Below are 16,988 nucleotides of genomic sequence, written 5' to 3'. Positions count from 1 at the left end.
GCTGCAAACAGAAAATAAAAGGATGGGAACATGAGAGAAAGACCTTAAAGGCAAAGAAGAGAAGAGGTGAAAAGGTGAAAGATTAGAGAGTAAGAACAGGTTAAGTGGGACAAAGGGTGAAGAATTAAAGTAGGACATGTGAAATGGGAGGTCAGATTTGTCCATATATGAACAAATTATCTTTAAAACATCATTTTCCTTTTTTAGTTACAGCTGTGATGTTGAATCCACCAGCAACATCGCAGCGCTGCAACACGAGTGAGCCAATATGGCAATAATTTGTGGTGATGATAATGCAGAAAATGCCTTCTTGGCGCCCGTCCAGTGATTAAAAGGGGTTCTCCCGTGCTTCCAAAAAGCCATTAGGATTTATAGCTCTACATTAGCTGGATGCCTGGAAGTTTTGTGTGTTTCTTAAATGTCTCTTAAACATAAAGAACAATCTGGAAAGGTGATCCATGTTTAGGAATATTCTGTGAAGGGGTTCTTGCTTTGGGAAAAGCATTAGCCGACATAGTGAGACTGAGCATTTGGGTTGAAGAGTAGGGTTGTGTATGACAATTAAACAAAACAAACAATATGCTTCTGATACCTTAACACAAGAACTTTGCCCAGATAAAATTGTTTAAGGGCGATGTATTGACTAGTTGGTGAACGACTGTAGCAGGTGAGCTAACTGCTAACAGGCTAACCAGTCGTTTGAATAATGAACACAGACTACCTCCACCTGCAGAGGGTACGCGGTACAACCCCTGAGTTGTGTGTCCGAGAAGTGAAAGCACTTCTTAGTACAAAGCAAGTGTCACTGGGCTTAAAAACTGGCCAAATTCTGATTAAAATCTAGATTTATTTCAATACACTGACAATACAGTCAGGGCTAAGTGTCAGCTCTCGTGTGCTGCACTTCAACCAAACCAAAACCAGCGTTGAAGTTTGATACAGCCCTTTAGAGGAGTGGGAATTGTTTGCGAAAGCAGCAGCCGCACTGTGTTTTGTGTTTCTATGCATTGATATACCTTTGTGTGTGTGTGTGTGTGTGTGTACAGTATGTGTGCATTTCTTTGCAGAGCCTATACTGCCATGAAAAAGGCTGCTGGCTAAGCACCTTTTATCCTCTGAGATTCAGCCTTATGTTTAGTCAGCTGTTCTTAATTGTCTCCTCGCACACACACACACACACACACACACACACACACACACACACGCACCACAGTCTATATATCTAGTGTAACAGGTGCTTTTGGCTCTCCAAGAGGACAAACAAGCAGTGTTTATGAGTTAGTACATCTTTTAAATATTGAGGGCATGTCCTTTGGAAGGGACGGGCTCTCAGAGTTGATTATGATTATTTTGGTATTTGAAGGATGCAAATGGGCGTCCCAGAGACGTGAGAAGGGAAGGGAGCTGGAGAGAAAGCACCAGAAAAGTAGAGGAGGAGTCAAATAAAAGGGTGGGGCAGAAGAGATGGAGGAAATGTCACAGTAGAGAGCGGGAGGGAAGAAAGAGAGAGAATGCTGTGATAACGAGGAGAGGGGGAGAGAGGGAGCGATAACCTCGCCATGCTGTTTTGAGACGAGACCTCGACGGATGAGAGATGACTGTTGTGTCGCCGTGAGCCTGCAGAGGAGAGACAGTCAGGGCGTAAAGAAAGGACAATGAGACAGAAAAAGCAGATGAGAAAAGAGAGTAAAGGAAAGGAGCAAGGAGGCAGATGAAGGGAAGGGTAGGCAGCGAGTGAAGAGGAGGAATAAAGGAGAAGGGATGCTATTATAGGAAAGAGGAGACAGGAGGAGTAGAGAGATCAAGAGGACTGAAAGTGAAAAAGAAGAAGCATGTGTTGTGTTGCCTCCTCTCCACCTGTTGCTATAGGGACACAGCAGCGGTGGTGATAAAACAGTAGCACTGATGTGGACGACAACATGCTGCACGTGTGCATGAGTACCACCATTACATCCTGCACAAAAGAAAAACTAAATGTTCGGGTGTGTTTCAGGTAGAGGAGATATTTAGTGAAAGTAAATGTTGTAGTACTTCAGTTAGATAAAGCAGATGAAGTGTCAGGGCGCGCTCACACTGTCCGCCCATACCGTGCCCCGGACATGTGCAAACGTGCTTTATAAAAGCCCACCTCTCTCAAACGGGCCATGGACAGCCAGCGGGCCGCAGCTAGGCGTGGTGCGGTTGCACTCACACTGGTCAAACGAACTAGACTTTACCCGTAAAAACCTGTTTTGGCCCGTTACGGAAAGACAGTGTGAGTACGCCCTCAATTACACTTTTTGAGTGGTTATTAAAGCTGTGGTAGGGAGTTTATTTTTGCAGTTGCCGGGCAAAACAATTCACAATAATCATAAATCATATTGTAATTCAAATGTTCTGAGAGAAAACAAGACTTCTGAACCTCCTTTTGGCTCTGTTTTTAGAAAATCTAGTCTGTGATGGTACAGTTTGGCCAATCACAGGTCGATCGAGAGAGAGAGAGAGAGAGAGAGAGAGATTGGTTTAAGACAGACAGAGAGAGAGAGAGAGAGAGAGAGAGATTGGTTTAAGACAGACAGAGAGAGAAGAGAGAGAGAGAGAGAGAAGAGAGAGGTGCAGAAGGAGCTCTCACTCTGCTTCAAATACTGGCCTTTTTCCCCCTTTCCCTCACTGCAGCTTTAAGCAACATTTAATGCTGCCTCATAGTCACGATTGTTGGTTTTACACAAAACACAAAGCAGGGAAATGCTCACCTGCAAATATTTCTAAGTGTGATGTGCACGGCCTGTCAGATCAGCTCAACAGCTACACAGTTTAGGGCTTTTATTGTGAAAGGTAAGAACAGAAAGAGTGGTATGTGACGCTTGTGTCAAAGTCTTTAATCGGACTACGAGCTTCCGCGTTATCGTTTTATAATCCTCGTGCCTGTATTTTGCATTTTCCTCTGCGAAAATGTTGCTTTATTGCTGCGTAGTATTTGTTTTTCATGACTAATAAAATAATTATTGACCTGCAAATTAATGGCACAGGTTAAAATGGTGTGTGAAGGTCTTAAGGCTTTGATGTCACACCTATTAGCGAGTAGTTTATCTTAAATCACATTAACTATTTGTTGACATTGTGATGATAATGAGGTCTGCGGTTATTAATTAAGGATTTCTTAACATTGCGAGTCACGTTTCAACATTTTTTCTTTTAGTTTTTTCATGAAATAAACAGTGAATGAGTGACAGAAATCTGGCAACATGCATATTTTTAAAATCCATATTTGGAAACATCATGTTTTATTAAATTCATTGTAATAAAAATAAAGTGTGCTGATCTGCTAGAGCAAAACCAACTGTATTCTTTATATCCGATAAGTTAAATAACTGACACGTAGTTGGTGTTGGTGGGGAATAATGAGTGTAATAAGTTTCATCAATGACCTAAAAGGTGAATCCTATTAAGCAGCTGTTATTTCACTTGTTGATTAAACCAACAAATTTAAAAATATGTGACACATCCTCCATATTTTGTCCTTATCTGTCCTCCCTCGCTGTAATTACATGCCAGCGGTCTTGTTTTTAGGTCAAAGTCTGCGAGAGAGGGAGACACGGGGGACCCAAGAGCTTAGCAGGTGTGTTAATGCATGTAACTATGACAACCAAAGACCCGCTGGGAGAGGGAGGAAGTGAGGAAGTGAGAGAACCAGTTTTTCATGAGGTAGAAAACCTGCACGGAGCTCAACATCAAACTGGTTTCTAACTGGAGATATTAGCGGGAACTGGGAGACTTCAGTGTAAACACACTTTTTGAACTGAAGTAACTGCGGTCACATTGATACGGGCCGTCACACCCTGCCTTTGGTATGTGTGTGTTCTGACCATGTAACTCAAATCCCTGTGCGGTGCAGACGTTGTGACACCCGAGGAGGGAAACAGGAAGACGCTTGTACCGAGAAATCCCTCATCGCTGTGAGGAGGCGCAGCACCCAAATGCCAAATAGTTACTTCAGTCGGTTCAAAAAGGGTCGCTGGTTCATACAGTCTTTATTTAAACAGCTGCAGAGTTGCCATCTGTGGTATTGAGTAGAGTCTGAATTATGTGGGTATTTTGAGGCCGATTTAAGGGAGAATTCACAGATTACTGATATGGCAGCCATATTGAAGTTTAGTTTATTTGAACAAGGGACAGTGCACATTAATAACATTTACTGTAAATGCGCCAGAATTAGCCAAGAGGCTATTTTTCATAATTTGTTAAAGTCACCCTAAAGACAGAATAGAATATAGAATATAGAATATAGAAAGAGCTGGATTGAAAATTGAGCATTTCTATGTGGATTATGTACCGATATGAGTCTGCGGAGGTGCTCAGATGGCTGCTTTCTCCTCAAAAAAAACATTTTATTGAAGAATATTGAGCGTTATTATACATAAAATGTAGCCTATTACATTGTCAACCACTTAGAAATGAACAGTAAAATAAAGAATAAATATAAAGAATAAATAAAGATGTTTAGTGTCAGTCAATTTCTGACCATTTAAATAAAGAATACATATAAATAATAAATAGCTAAATAAATATCTTTTGTGTCTGTCGATTTCTGACCATTTTAATAAAGAATATATATAAATAATAAATATATTCCTGCATGGAAAATAAAGACTTGATCCCGCACAAGCTCTGCTATTTGGCCTTTGTTCGACGTTTCGGTCTATTGACCTTCATCAGGACCCAGTGGAGAAAAGAATAAATATAAATAATAAATATATCTAATGTCTAATATAACAGCCTATTTCTGACCATTTAAATAAATAATTCATATAAATATTAAATAGCTGAATAAATATCTTCATTACCAGTTAATTGCTGACCATTAGAAATAAGAATTAAATAAATAGCTGAATAAACATTGTGTTTAGTATCAGTTAGTTGCTGGTATTTAAAAAATTAAAATAAAATAAATATCTAAATAAACATTGTGTTTAGTATCAGTCAAATTATGATCATTTAAATACAGAATCTAATCTAATCTAATAAAATTAACAGCTATATGACACCGTTTCCAGTTCACTCTAAGATACTGACATGTCTGTGATATGCTAATATCATGGCAGGGCTAATAATTAGACTCAAACCCCTGTTTATAATATATATATATAATATAATATATCATTTATATGTTATTTTTCACCACAGTAAACAGCTCTCTGGTTTCTAATAATGACTGCTCCACTGCAATAAAACATCCCATCTGTTCGAGGGAGGTGAGCAGCACATGTATGCATGGTGTGTCAGTGTGTTTGTGCTCTTTTAGTAAGAGAAGTGGACTGTTGCTTATGTAACGTGACTGCCCACGTTCAGTCATTTCTCAACCCACACCCTCTCCAATGTCAATACTGTCAATGCTTTCAATAGGCATGAAGTGGAAGCTTCAGCACACTCGCCATCTCATTTCTCCAAAGTGCAGAGTAAGAAATTAGACAAAACTATCTGTTATCATTTAACATCGATACAGGTGGTTTAGAAAAATCTGTTTTCTCTTTAATTGATCATCAAATCATTAAAGTGTCTGTAGCTTTGCTCATGTCCTCTGGTTTTTAAAGTGATACTTAAACCCAAAATCGATCTTTTGAGAGTGAAACTCTGACCCTCTGCGCGGCGGTGAAGAGTTTGCGGTGAGTTTTTTCCTTCTCCATAAACTGAGGCATTGGTCCGCTTCCATTCATGCTCATTTCAATGGATTCCAACAGTTCAACAACCTCTCCTACTCATAACCAGACAATATCTTAAGCCCACCACTTATCTCCAATTTACAATGCTGCCCTTTCATCCCTTCAGGAGATTCAACAATCTAACCTCAAGTCGAAACCAACTTCCCACCCACGACTGGCACTCTAACCACCTCTCCAACTCATATCTTAAGCCCAGTTCAGACCAAAGATTCGCAACGAGACGGTAGTTGAAACTTGCAGCTTCTTGGAAACGTGGAAGTCTGCAATGTTCTGAAACCTGCCAGTTCACACCAGTGAGACGAGCCCAGACGATGTATCATCTCCATAAGCCTGTGAATGTTCTCATTTGTCCAGGTCGTCGTTATCCTCAAAGCAATTTCAGTCAAAAGCAACTGGACCTGGTTAATGGTCTAGGAAGACTCTGCTGTCCACTTACATCTCAAGGAGAAAGCCCACTCTCCTGATGACAACAATGTCCACATCCTGGACAGAGAGGACAGATGGTTTGAAAGAGGAGTAAAAGAAGCCATCTACGCAAAAGTAGAGAAACCATCGCTAAACAGAAGAGGAGGTCTGAGACACCACTTATCTCCAGTTTACAATGCTGCCCTTTCATCCCTTCAGGAGATTCAACAATCTAACCTCAAGTCGAAACTAACTTCCCACCAACGACTGCAACTCCAATGACGGTCGTTGGCACTTGGAGCACAAAGGGTTTCAGTGACATCATCGCCCTTGTGAGACAGACATTTTTTGTTGCCGTCTTTGTGTAACTCACCCTTCTTCTTCTTCTTCTTCACCCTCTGTTTGTTTCCTTCTGGTTTTCGCGCCGGCCGCATGACAGATACGTCATCAACACATCTACCTGCACGCTATGAATTCTCACACTTTGGATTTAATTTGGACATTACGTGACCTTGTAACAGGAAGTAAAATACGTTTAATGTCCGACTGAGTTGGACATTTGCGTTCTCACGTACAGCTCCTCCGGGTAATGTCTGGATAAGTTCAGGTTTGCATGTGTGACGGGGGCTGTCTCTTTCTGTTAAATCAAAATCCTGGCTCCCATGCACGTTGCAACTTAAAGCAGATCGTTGCCATCAGATTAACTACCAATTCACTTCTTGTTATTTTCTTTAAAAGAGTACTCCACTGAGTCGCACTACTCCTTTAACTTCTTTTTGTTGTTCTACACGCTCTCCTTCATTGTTTAAAAACCTGCCAACTACTGTACTCACAATGCAACTCGACTGCAGACCGTCCGGCTGGAGTTTCTGGTGTGTTTTGCTCTTAGCAACAACACAAATGTCTTTACGTGCATTCAGTTAGAAAGGGAAGCAGATTTTTTGGTCGCTAAACTGTTAATCGAGTACTTCTTGATATTTAAGGAGCAATAGTAAATATACACAAGAAGATACAGACAGCTCTCTGTTTTTAGCATATTCATGCAGTATTTTGCTTTATATCTACACTAAATTAATATAAATGTAATATATGCTGATGATTTTAAGCACTCACTGTGTGTATGGGAGTGTTGTGCCTTTTTGCGTGGCAGCTCAGACTCTCAGACTGAAGTCACCAGTAACTCCAGCTCTTTCTGTGATTTCCTCCCACTCCTTCCTTTCTTCTCTCATTTTGTGTTTGAATGATGGTAATGGTGGTGGTGGAGAGCGCTGTCTAAAATCCAAAAGGTTGCCATATACTGTATACTGCAGCTGTTCAGATGCTTCAAGATGTAAAGACAGCAAAGGCCCTAGCATGTAATTCAAGTGCTTCAGTGACTCCTTGTCCCACTAGTTTATTTAGGTTTGAACCCATTATAACGCCCTCAGTCTGCATATACAGGGAGTCACATCATCACAGTGGAAATGCATTTAGAAAGTATGTAAACATAATGAGATCTATCTAGGAGGAGTGAAGTTGAACCATATTCGTTCATGTATGTGAGTATTTCCACCTTGGATTGAGCTTCCTCTCTTTCCAGAGGGTGGTGCTGGGTGGAGTCAGACAGGTTACTCTATACGGGGGTGTAATCCCGACTGGAATGCCCGGTGCACAGCGTTTTTGCGAGCATGGAGCTGGCTGCCCTACCTCATGGTTCATCATTCCTGCGGAGACAGAAGTTGCCAGGGAAAGCCGATAACTCCTCGGGCACTATCAAGAGCCATTGATAGAGTTTGGCCAGGTTGTACTATGGGTGCCATATTGCAGGCACGTCTCTGAGAGCAGGAAGTGTTGGCTGCAAAGTGTAACAGTAACTGATGAGATGCCCCATTCTAAAATTCTGCTGGCTTGCTCACAAACTCAGCAATGTTATCCTCAAGTTACACTGAGAGGCGTGGCGTGCCGCTGGAGTGAAAATGGGAGTCTTTTGGCAGCACCAGGGGGCACTGCAGCCGCCTGGGAAGTTCATGAATTATTTGTTATTTTAATTATCATAGTGTTTCACATTAAAACAGAGATTGGTCTGTTTTTTTACTTCTGAGTTATGCATGAGGCCTTGCTATCTCACCTGGTAGAGTGTGTGCACCATGTACAGCAGCTATTATTGAGATTATTAGGATTTAATTAACCCCAACAAGTCATCGTTCGGGCTTGGGATGTTTGACTTAACAGATTTTGCCATAGCCACGGTTACAAAATATCACTGTTTCTGTTTCATAACCGTAAGAATTGTAGAAGCTGTGGCATGCTGATTCCTGTGAAACAAATCTTGAGTCGTGTTATTTGTGTGTGCGACGTGAAATCACCTCTCGCGACTCACGTAACGTGTGTGCCCTCGTTTGTTTTATGTGTGCGAAGAGTCGTGGTGCCACACACCTGAAGAGAGAGAAGGAAGGCTATAACAATGTCTAAGTGAACTGAAATTCCAGCCTTAAATCCACCAAAATGCACCTGAAATCCACAGCACAGGAGCACTTTGGATATCTACAAAATGAACAGGGAGTTGCTGTAGCAAAGCGTGGCGTCTAAAAGTGACTGCAAAGAGTCGTTCTTGGAGATAAACATTCACCCATTTATGCTCAAGTCAAGGTAAAAAAAACGTAACCAGCGAATGTACAAGGGACGGGTGTGAGGGATTGATTTCTCGTGTAGTCCTCGTTTCAGATTAACTGGATTAATTAAGAAGCATTAAGTGTTGGGTAGGCGGTATTGCTGTGCATTGTTAGTGCTGCAGGAAGATGTGTTGAGTTACTAAGCTGAAGAAAAACTGGTTAAACTGGGCTGGAGTAGTTCTCAACTTGTTCCTGTTTACTTTCTGAATCTTTGGGATTTATATTAGTTACTTGGATGTAGCTCCACTTCTATGACGACGTGCTGAACCTTCTTTTTTCAATATAAAGTAAGGTGACATGTTTTATTTGCAGGACCAAAAGAAGAATATTGTGTCTTTTTCCTTTCATAGTGTCCATCAAACAATTCCACGATTAATAATCGTGAAAACCATGAAACCAGGATATTTCCTCTGACAATTATCGCGATATCAAAATCCCAGTTCATGCTTTAGATACAGTAGCTGCAGAAAGCACAGTTTACTACTAATACATGCATTATAATGTGTTCCTTATAAGTGCTAAATCAAATATAAATGTTTTATAATATAACAATAGACATGTTTATGATGCTATTATTAACAATTGTATAGTCTTATTTACACTTAATGTTATCAAGCATCTCAAAAGAACATTTATTACGGGGACCTTAATATACATGAATTACTAAAGTCTGCCATTACAGGACTGTAACAGAGGAAAGTGCTACTTACATGATGCCTTCAAACTCTGAAAAGACAGCACTGACTTACTGTGTACATAGTAGTAACAGTGTAGCAACAAAGTGGCCCATTCAGTCTAAATATCAGGTACTTTGTTCAAAAGATCACTGTAATAGTGAAGGACTCTCCTGTGTGGAAAAGGTTACAGTAGCCGGAATAATCTACGTCAAAAAGGTCAAGAGCTTAATTCAAGAAGCGCTACTCTACACTGTGAGGGTGCAGTTTGTAGCTTATTCTGCTGAGTCAACTGGGTGTCCTTGAATCCCAGAAGAAACACACAAAAATGTAATGAAACCAGTGGGTTCAGATGAAGGGACACAACTTTAATACACACTGTGCTGCAATTTCTTCCAATTCATCATGCAGGGATGTCCTATTTATTATCCTGGGAGATACTATAGCCAAATGAGCAGCACACACTATATAATAAAGCTGATGATATTCTTTGGGGTAAGAGTTGCTGCCAGCGTGCTCCTCTAGAGCCAACATATTGTGTTTTTGCTGAGGCAGCCGCGGAGCAGAGTGCTGCGCTTGGCTCTCTTTCTCACACTTCACAGGAACAGGATGAAGCTCTGTTAGCATTGGTTTGTTCGATGTACAGGTCTCTCTCTTTGCCCCCTATGTCTTGCTCTCTCTCTCACAAACACACACACACACACACACACACACACACACACACACACACACACACACACACGCACACACACACACACACGGATGAGTTCATTGGAGATGATAAGGCAAAAGGAGAGAGAGAGAGAGAGAGAGAGAGAGAGAGAAAGTGAGATGGTACCACTTATTATTGGCGTTGACTCGACTATTCAGCTCCAAATGTTCATTGCTGCGTTTGTCTTACTCAGCAGTTGACAGAGACCCAGGACTGCAGACCGCCTCTCTCTAAAGATCTGTGCTTTAATCAACTCCTTAATCCTCAGCAGGAAAGGATATGTCTCTGCAACATCCACTTGCAACTACGTCGATCTTCTAATCCTTTAGCGGTCGTTTATTATTCCTGTTGGCTCGTCTGCAGATAAGAAGTTCAATTAGTTGTTGTATATTAAATGCTTTGGCCTCATCGGTGTCCGCATATTTAAACTGCGCTTAAATGGTTAGAGCAACACTAACAAACTACAATGAGAAGGTTAATATGTTTTATGGTCCGCATGATTATTTCATTTGCTGGTCTTAGAGATGGATACAAGATTTTTTAAGACTGATATTTGAATGACAGTAATAGAATTTGTTATTGTTAGTTAGTTTTTTCAACCTAAGATAATAAATATACTTATCTAAGTCACTTAAATACTCTACTAGGCTAATCTACTAAGAGGTGGCGGCCCTAATTATCAAACAGTTGCTTATTTTTGCAGTTACAGAGCAACATGATCAGTAAGTGTTGAGAGGAAATGATGCTGAGTCAAAATCTGACAAGTCGGCGACTCCCGTAGGTGAGCACGATTGGATCAAGTTGAGAGAACGGACCTCTACGGAGATGCTACGTCCATTTTTAATACAGTCTATGGTCTCAACCAACTCCTGAGGCAAATATCTCTTTAGCTGCTAAATAAATGCAAATTATTATATTTAGGTGCACTGAATGGAACAAATGACCAAAGGACAGCAGTGTATGTGAGTTTTGGTTACTGGACAAAGCACAAAAACATCTTGATTAGAAAAAGATCACAGTTTGGGCTAGAATTACTACTTCATTATGGTCGAATGTGTTTATGATTAAAAGAAACAAAGGTTCACCTCAGTTGGTATTTTCTTTGGAGGGAAAAACTACCAATTTTACACCTGTACAGTAGGATTGTCTTTGTTTGATTACAATCGCCTTCTGGTGTAAAGATCAGTGACGTAATGTTAATCAGTAGAGAGGAAAGAAAAAGGGTATATTTTGATTTGTTTCATTATACAACAGATAGAGCTGTATCAGTATAGAATTGGAGGTGTTATGTGTGCATTCTTTGTGCAGTAATGTAAAACTTTAAATACAAAGAATTACCTGAATATGATTTTGTGTTATTGTGGTTTCAAAGGGTGGTAGTTGTGTCAGCTTACAATGGAAAGATAAGGGTCCATTTCTGTACAGTGGTGAACATATTGAGCTAGTAGTCATTTTTATAGCTTATTCCCAAGGCTCATTTCAGTTTATTAAAAACAAACCTGCAGCTTTGATCTTAATGTGACGTTTGGAGCCGGTGTATAGCAGGTAAATCCACTCAGTGAATAAGGTTATTACTGAGTGAAACCTTCCTCTAGTGTTACTTTGTGTCTCCAACTGAAAAATGAGCACAAACTCCATGTAGCTGGTGAATTAGCTTAATGCTGGAGCGACTGACTAAGCAGCAGCATCATCTGAAAGATCTGTGGTTTGCAGAAAAGCTGGCCGTGTGTCAGCTATAGATCAGTGTTCAGTCCCTCCACCAGCACTACAGTTCTTTTTTGTATCATCAGTTATAGTGCACAGGTTAATCTCCAGGGTCATGACGTGATGATATCGATAGAAATGCAAAAAAAAAATGTATGTATGTATCTGTTTTTCTTTAAATTAGATGAGGTAGAGCTTTATTTATCCCGGGGGAAATGGTCGTGCAGCAGATGCAGTACAAATAAACAAAGAGTGCAAATGCAAGGATATCAATAATGGAGCAAGTGTATGTAATATTCACACATAAATATACCTCTGACGATTATTTCAATAAACTGAAATCAGAAGGAAAATTCTATGAAGAGAGGCTGCAACTTGGTACTTTCTATTCTCAAAAGCCTAAAAAGGGGGCACACTGGTCTAAATTGACGCTTTGCAGTGGGTAATTTGTTATTTAATACATTAATGTTTGAGCATTGTATGTTTATTTTCGTATGAGCTGAACATGCAAACATAATTCAGTGGACTGGCTCAATCACGTTGGCTTTAACATTAGTAGGAGACTGTGCAAAATAAAATTTGCAACAAGGGAACAACAAAGAGAAGTTGAGGAAGAGAGAAATACGCCTTTATTCTCCCACAGTTTACCACTAAAACTGTTCCCATGCTGCAGCTGCGTGACTTGTGAACCTGGATGTGTGCGTTTCATGTGGCAGTCACACTTCAAAGCACTGGTCTCGCGCCAAACTGGGATAGTTCTCCCACTGTGGAGACGCCCGGGGGTCATGTTGAATGGGTTAGGTGAATTATATGATTGTCGACGGCTCATTTACTTTTTATTTGGTGCATTTGGACAAAATTCAGTGCCTGATTAAACAGGGTCTAATATACATGTTGATGTAAATGAAGACACATTTTTGAGTGACAGTTCATTAGCACAGTCTCTGCTGATTTTATGATTTAAAAAGATGTTTACAGAAAACGTTGGACAAGTAAAGGGTATGTGCATTAGGACATTGGCCTCTTCCCAAACTGCGATGATTGCCCAGCAGAACTAATTGGCTGCCAACTCAATCCCCAAAGTGCATTCAAATCATATCTTTGAAGCAGTCTTACATCGGCCTTGAGGGGAGGGGCATAGAAAATAGATGTATCGGAAAATAGACCTCCTGTTATTGAAATAAAAATAACAGGAAGAGACTGACAGTCAAATATACGAAGCTTGGAGTTCATAGACGGAGCTTGGATAAAGGCTAAGTGAAGGTGCCAGACGGGAGTATGATTAGCCTAATGTGACTCTGTAGCCATGGCAACAGGAGCGTGCAGAAGGTGATGTAATCATTTCAGGGGAAACATCCATCTCCTTCCTCTTTGTCACTGAACACCACTCAGCCTTTACCTCACTTTCCCTTTTTTTGTCTCGCTTCCTCAAATGAACCCTCTTTCTCCACCCATGTTCACCTCATCTCTTTCATTCTCAGTCTCTCATTTATGTGTTTTTTTTTTTAATCTCTAATCTTTTGTCCCACTCCCTTTTTCCACATCCACCGTCGCCTCCTCCCCTCTCAGTCTGAGTCGCCAAGAAGCTGCTTGTCTTTACTTCCATTACAGTAGAGAGGACAGACAGACAGAGGCAGATTTAGAGGCTGAAGAAGAGAAAGATGGACAGTTAGGACGGCGTGTAGGTCAGATGTTTGACAAGCAGACGTTCTAACATGGACACACATCTGTTTTTCACTTATGTTGTGGCATTGTCACTATGATGTCTTAGCCGGTCATGTCTTTTCTTATTTTATCAGGTTATCAGGATAAGTTAGGCTTCTCAGAAATGCTATATTGTGGCATAGGTTACTAGCCTATACGGATAGTGGTTCACAACATGGGCCTACTGCATTATTGTCAAATGCAGGCTACATCCCACTACCCTGTCTGATAAAGTAGGCATACCTTTTCTTCAACGCTGGCATTCACTCCTCCAATAGGTTTAGCTACATTTAGCTAACTGTTTTAACTGTTTATTCGGGGTCATCCGTATGACCGAAAGAACGAGGTCACGGGTACAAGCGGACGAAATGGGTTTCCTCAGGAGGGGGGCTGGAGTCTCCCTTAGAGAGAGGGGGAGAAGTTCAGCATCCGTGAGGAACTCGGAGTAGAGCCGCTGCTCCTTTGTGTTGAAAGGAGCCAGTTGAGGTGGTTCAGGATCATCTAGTAAGGATGAACCCTGGGCGCCTCCCTAGGGAGGTGTTCCAGGCACGTCCAGCTGGGAGGAGGCCTCGGGGAAGACCCAGGACCAGGTGGAGAGATTAGATCTCCACACTGGCCTGGGAACGCCTCAGGATCCCCCAGTTAGAGCTGGTTAATGTGGCCCGGGAAAGGGAAGTTTGGGGTCCCCTGCTTAAGCTGCTGCCCCCGCGACCCGACCCCAGATAAGTGGATGAAGATGAAATGAGATGAGATCCCTATGTTCCCCGGTCCCATGAGCCTTCGCTGATTTAATTCGGCATTTTCTTAGGGTTAGGGGTTAAGGTTAGGGTCAGGGTTATGGGGTAGTGTTAGGGTCTACATAATGGTCTACAGAGGCCTATTTTCTGTGGAATTTGGGACTATTCGGAGAAAAAATAACAGACTGGGGAACATCTGACCTTTTTTCAAAATAAGGGTCTGATGTTACCCCATTACAAACAAAGCGGGAACATAGGACCCGGGGAACATAGGTACACTCTTGTTTATTCAATAGTTTTAGCTGACTGTTTCAACTAAATTCAGTACTTTTAGCTAACTGTTCAATACTAAACCAAATTTAGCTAAATGTTTAAACTCCAATTTAGCTAACTACTTCAACTGTTTACCTTTTAGTTTTAACTGTTTCAATAAATGCAATGTCCTCGGCTACTTTTAGCCAAATGTTTCATCTGTTTATCCATTAGTTCAACTAGCTATTTTTGTCCATTGTTAAAACCAATACTTTTAACTAATTCAGCTGTTTATCTGATACTTTAAGCTAACTTATTGAATTGTTTAAGTGCATTGCTATTTATCCAGTACTATTAACTAGTGCATCCAATAGTTTTAGCTAACAATTTCAACTTTATCCATCAGCAAACTGTCCGTCCATTAGTTTAAGCTAACTGTTTTGACTGTTTATCTGTGACATTTAGCTAGCTGTTTTAGTATTATATATTGTGCTTTAGCTAACAATTTCAACTGTTGATCCAGTACTTTTAGCTAACTTAACTGTTTATCAATACACATCAGCTAACTTTTTCAGCCATTTTAATTCACTCTGAGCTAAGCTAAGCTATTGGCGGTTGGTGGCTATAGTTTACGATATCAATCTTATCAGCTAACTCTCTGCAAGAAAGCAGATTAAGCAAATTTCCCCAAATGTCAAACCTTTTAACATCAATAACTGGAAAGTCTGCTCTTAGTCACTAAAGGAATCTGCCTGCGTCAGGCTGATGCTAGGCTACTTTAAGGCTCATGCATTAAAAGTCAGATGATGAAGTAAAAATGGTGAATGATAGCGTAATAAAGGAAGGAAGAGGAACAAGTGCTGTTAGGATGTGAGGAAAGGCAGAAGGCAGAGGGTTTTTGGACAAGAACATTGAGAGTACTGGCAGGTCGCCTGCTGGAAATACCCAGACTGTTCCTCACACACACTGAGATAAGCACGTCATCATTGTCTGCATGTGTGTCTGTGTTTGTGTGTTTGTTTTACTCGTAAACTCTGTGTATGCTTACACTTAGTGGTGCCACCATCACTCATGTCATGTTACACCACTACAGCTAAGGATGCAGGTAGCAAACACGCACGCACGCACTCACGCACGCACGCACGCACAGACGCACGCACACACACACACATTCTGCTTGTTTAGTGTGCCTTATGAATAGCATCCCATAACAACCAGGACACCATCAAAGTAGCGAGCAGTTCTCTCGGTTTCAGTCTCTGTCACTTATGCACACACACAAACCAATATCCATGTAATCAGCACAAAAACAGCACTCGTACAATAAAAGTATTTCATTACACAGTTCACCACTTTTCTGAGCTGACTATGTACTCAGAAAATCCAAATGTTAATACAGCCACTAAAAATATTAATGTTAGTGCGTCTGCATCTAAATTCAACCTTGTTGTGACCTTCATGCTTTCTGTCCTGCTCACGTTTTGATGGCGCATAGACCTTTCAAATTTGGTAAACAAGACCCTTAACCCTAACCCTATGAAGAAAAATATATCTTATAAGGGATAAAATCATCGTACCTAACAGACAGAAAAAAAGATGTTCACCTGGAGACTCGATAGCCTAGTTTATAACATCATTAGCTGCTTTCCCTCCTTCATCATCTTCTCACTTCCTGTCTCCTTTATCTCTCTCCTCATCACCGGTGCTTCCGTTTTCCCTTCACTTCCCCATTTCTTATTCATTTTTTTTATTATTACCTCTTCCTTCCATCCTTTCTTTACCCTCCTCCTCTTCACCCCATCTTCCCTCTGCCAGTGGCCACATGCATGCTGTACTTGATGTGTTGCCATGACAGCCAGCCAAGGTGTCAACACCCGGGTCATTTGCATATGTCCACCAGAGTGAGGTCAGGATTCCCGTCCTGAAGAGGCAGCGTCCTGTTGAGTGTGTGAAAAAATACATGCTGCACGTGTGTGTGTGTGTGTGTGTGAATGCATGGATTAGTATGAGCTATCAGTATCTATAATGGGAAGTTCATGTCTAATTAACCTTTAATAATGTCAGAGAGGGTTTTCATTCCACATGGATTAGAGTACAGCTTCAACACGCACACATGCACACACACGCACACACACACACACGCACACACGCACGCGAGGACACACAGACGAGAAGAGTGTGTGTGTTCTCCAAAGACGACCACATGAAAGTGTAATTTCACATGATTCTTAAGGAGCGATCAATGGGGCTTTCAGTGTTGTCGTAGCCTTAAATATGTATTGAATGTAATGTCATCTTGTTACTTGGTTAAAAATAGAAACATACTGCTTGCGCTTGGGTTAAATAGGGACAAAATAGACCCAGAAGTTATTAAACATGCATGATTTTCTTATTGGATTAAGTGCTGTGGTTGTAAAATATCAAATAAAACATTTGCTTCCATGAGTATT

General features: G+C 40.9%; 1 protein-coding gene across 3 annotated transcripts in view; it reads left to right on the top strand.

The window, feature by feature from the left end:
- The window catches only part of LOC310961065 (uncharacterized protein), a 156,251-nt gene that overhangs the window by 925 nt on the left and 138,338 nt on the right, over window positions 1-16,988 (top strand). The gene's annotated exons all lie outside the window — the stretch shown is intronic.

This window comes from Echiichthys vipera (genome assembly GCF_963691815.1).
Source record: "Echiichthys vipera genome assembly, chromosome: 18".
NCBI lineage: Eukaryota > Metazoa > Chordata > Actinopteri > Perciformes > Trachinidae > Echiichthys > Echiichthys vipera.
The sequence above is the reverse complement of the archived record's forward strand: the minus strand, read 5'-3'. Positions and strand labels throughout refer to the sequence as shown.